Here is a 4,275-nt window from a genome sequence, read left to right on the forward strand (position 1 = left end):
CTATCCCAGACCCTGCCCCTTCGCCTTGCCCTCTGCCTCTGCACTCGCTTTATGCCTGTTCAATCTCTAACCTTTATCCAGTTGTGAAGAAAGGCTACCCACCAGAAAGTCTAACACTGTTTGTCTTTCCAGATGTGCTGCCTGAGTTGCTGCGCATTTCCTGCATTTTCTCTTTTCATTTCTGATTTCCAGCATCCACCATTCGTTTGCTTTTGCACTCACAATGTTGACGGTTCGTCTCCAGGTAGCTACCGTTAGACCCGGTTTCCCAGGCAAAGAGGGTTTTATTGAGGATACTGCCACATGGCAAAAGGCCAATCTGCCCCCATGCCCTTTTAACCGACAGACTAAGCTTGGAATCTTCCACACCTGAGGGGCAGGTTCTGACACACAGTAAACTGCGACCTGGTAGGTGACTCAATCTGGGCTGGGTGGAGCATGACTTGATTGACAAGCCTCGTGCTATATCAGAACTGGCCGGAGCCAGTGCTTCCCCTTTCGCTACTGAAATGGATATGTGCAGTCAGGATGGTGAACGTCTCTGGTTTTAAGAACTATGGTGCTCGACAGGTATCTTAAATGAACGGCGGGACTGAGTGAGATTTTGTGTGCGTGTCTGAACCGTGTTGTGGGACTGTGTAAGTTTGTGTATGTCTCTGAACCGTGCTGTGGGACCGTGTGAGTTTGTGTGTGGCTTTGCAGCGTGTTGTGGGACGCTGTGAGTTTAATGTGTCTCTGAACGGTGTTCTAGGACTGTGTGAGTTTGTCTGCGGGTTTCTGAACCGTTTTGTCGGACTGTGTGAGTTTGTGTGCGTGTTTCTGAACCGTGTTGTGGCATTGTGTGAGTTTATGTGTACTTTCTGCTTATTTATTGCTCTCTTACTTTGCTTTGACACATAGAAAAATGTATACACAACACAGATACACACAAATACATTGAGAAGTAACACACGCACACACACACACACATTTATTCAGAATGAGCACACTGATACACCCATAATACTCAAGTGCACAATATTTATATATTTAGAACCTGATATATATTATCAAAATAAAAGGAGATTTACAACTGACACACTCACAATGCATCGCCCTCATAACATCAAGACTCACAGTTTCGATAGAACCATGACAGCCACAGCCACAGACACACACACACGCTTTATATTGCCATATGGACCAGTTTGAAGTTTTAAGAAAAGTCTGTACAACAAAAATTGAAAGGGTTTTCACAAGTTGCCCGTCCTGTTGAGTATTTGCAGCGATTTCCCACTCTCACAGCAGTGATTCTGAGTCACGATGTGTGGAATTGGATTTGAAAACTGAAGAAAATTCAGCGCTTGGTGCTCAGCTGTCACGAGCAATTCCACACCTGCTTTGATCAGCTGTTAGCAGTGGACTGGAACAATGTCAGCCAGGGACTTTTAGTGTACATCAATAAAAGTGAACTTCTTTGATGCAGGTAAAATATCATTAAAATGGTCCACCGCATTCAACTTGTTTTCCCTAATCCCAGCGGTGGAACAGTCCCAGATTGTGCAGCCATTGAATGAATTTGCATTGCTTTTTTCGAAGCCCGACCGACCTTAATATATTTAGCATGGGTTCGACGTCTGTGCATGGTTTTTGCTCATTTCATTGAAAATTGCTTATCATGAATGCATGGAAACAGTCAGGTAATGGATCAGAGCAGCGTTGTTAAATAATCAGGAAAAGAAGACACCAATGCAAACACAGAGAGTAGAACAAGCACGTCCAGGGGCGCTAAATGAAACGCTCAATCAGGGCCGACGTCCCTGGGTGGGCTTAAACCACCAACCTTTCGGTTAACAGCCGAACGCGCTAGCCAATTGCGCCACAGAGACGACCACAGCAAAATCATGCAAGACACTGCAAACCAGGGTTTCAATGAATTCGAGTCTCAGGTCGTGTGAGCTGGAGAATCCTGCCAGTCATCAGCTTTTCCAGATCGACGCTGCGGGATGGTATCTGTTTATCTCTGCCATCTGGTGGTACAAATCAAAATTTCTCCCCAGCACTTTTTCCGTCAGTCGGAGAACCATTTCACAAGGGGACAATGTCAAAACGGTTGCGGCAATTCAACAATTGTACGAAGCACAAAACAGAGCTCATTTAACAATGTCACACTGTTCTGCTGCGGAAATCTTTCCCCTGACAGACAAACTCTCCAGGCCACAGTTCCACCCGATCCCAGACCTTGCCCCTTCGCCTTTCCCTCTGCCTCTGCACTCGCTTTATGCCTGTTCAATCTCTAACCTTTATCCAGTTGTGAAGAAAGGCTACCCACCAGAAAGTCTAACACTGTTTGTCTTTCCAGATGTGCTGCCTGAGTTGCTGCGCATTTCCTGCATTTTCTCTTTTCATTTCAGATTTCCAGCATCCACCGTTCGTTTGCGTTTGCACTCACAATGTTGACGGTTCGTCTCCAGGTAGCTACCGTTAGACCCGGTTTCCCAGGCAAAGAGGCTTTTATTGAGGATACTGCCACATGGCAAAAGGCCAATCTGCCCCCATGCCCTTTTAACCGACAGACTAAGCTTGGAATCTTCCACACCTGAGGGGCAGGTTCTGACACACAGTAAACTGCGACCTGGTAGGTGACTCAATCTGGGCTGGGTGGAGCATGACTTGATTGACAAGCCTCGTGCTCTATCAGAACTGGCCGGAGCCAGTGCTCCCCCTTTCGCTACTGGAATGGATATGTGCAGTCAGGATGGTGAACGTCTCTGGTTTTAAGATCTATCGTGCTCGACAGGTATTTTAAATGAACGGCGGGACTGAGTGAGATTGTGTGTGCGTGTCTGAACCGTGTTGTGGGACTGTGTAAGTTTGTGTATGTCTCTGAACCGTGCTGTGGGACCGTGTGAGTTTGTTTGTGGCTTTGCAGCGTGTTGTGGGACGCTGAGAGTTTAATGTGTCTCTGAACGGTGTTCTAGGACTGTGTGAGTTTGTCTGCGGGTTTCTGAACCGTTTTGTCGGACTGTGTGAGTTTGTGTGCGTGTTTCTGAACCGTGGTGTGGCATTGTGTGAGTTTATGTGTACTTTCTGCTTATTTATTGCTCTCTTACTTTGCTTTGACACATAGAAAAATGTATACACAACACAGATACACACAAATACATTGAGAAGTAACACACGCACACACACACATTTATTCAGAATGAGCACACTGATACACCCATAATACTCAAGTGCACAATATTTATATATTTAGAACCTGATATATATTATCAAAATAAAAGGAGATTTACAACTGACACACTCACAATGCATCGCCCTCATAACATCAAGACTCTCAGTTTCGATAGAACCATCACAGCCACAGCCACAGACACACACACACGCTTTATATTGCCAAATGGTCCAGTTTGAAGTTTTAAGAAAAGTCTGTACAACAAAAATTGAAAGAGTTTTCACAAGTTGCCCGTCCTGTTGAGTATTTGCAGCGATTTCCCACTCTCACAGCAGTGATTCTGAGTCACGATGTGTGGAATTGGATTTGAAAACTGAAGAAAATTCAGCGCTTGGTGCTCAGCTGTCACGAGCAATTCCACACCTGCTTTGATCAGCTGTTAGCAGTGGACTGGAACAATGTCAGCCAGGGACTTTTAGTGTACATCAATAAAAGTGAACTTATTTGATGCAGGTAAAATATCATTAAAATGGTCCACCGCATTCAACTTGTTTTCCCTAATCCCAGCGGTGGAACAGTCCCAGATTGTGCAGCCATTGAATGAATTTGCATTGCTTTTTTCGAAGCCCGACCGACCTTAATATATTTAGCATGGGTTCGACGTCTGTGCATGGTTTTTGCTCATTTCATTGAAAATTGCTTATCATGAATGCATGGAAACAGTCAGGTAATGGATCATAGCAGCGTTGTTAAATAATCAGGAAAAGAAGACACCAATGCAAACACAGAGAGTAGAACAAGCACGCCCAGGACGCTTAGTGAAACGTTCAATAAGGGCCGATGTTGCTGGGTGGGCTTAAACCACCAACTTTTCGGTTAACAGCCGAACGCGCTAGCCAATTGCGCCACAGAGACGACCACAGCCGAATCACCCAAGACACTGCAAACCAGTGTTTCAATGAATTCGAGTCTCAGGTCGTGTGAGCTGGAAATCCTGCCAGTCATCAGCTTTTCCAGATCGACGCTGCGGGATGGTATCTGTTTATCTCTGCCATCTGGTGGTACAAATCAAAATTTCTCCCCAGCACTTTTTCCGTCAGTCGGAGAACCATTTCACA

General features: G+C 45.4%; 1 non-coding gene across 1 annotated transcript; it reads right to left on the bottom strand.

Moving 5' to 3' along the window:
* Window positions 1–1,794: 1,794 nt before the first annotated feature.
* trnan-guu (transfer RNA asparagine (anticodon GUU)) lies at window positions 1,795–1,868 on the bottom strand. The gene has a single exon. It is a non-coding gene; the product is annotated as a tRNA-Asn (tRNA).
* Between the last annotated feature and the right edge of the window lie 2,407 nt (window positions 1,869–4,275).

The sequence above is a fragment of the Heterodontus francisci genome, chromosome 22 (genome assembly GCF_036365525.1).
Source record: "Heterodontus francisci isolate sHetFra1 chromosome 22, sHetFra1.hap1, whole genome shotgun sequence".
Lineage (NCBI taxonomy): Eukaryota > Metazoa > Chordata > Chondrichthyes > Heterodontiformes > Heterodontidae > Heterodontus > Heterodontus francisci.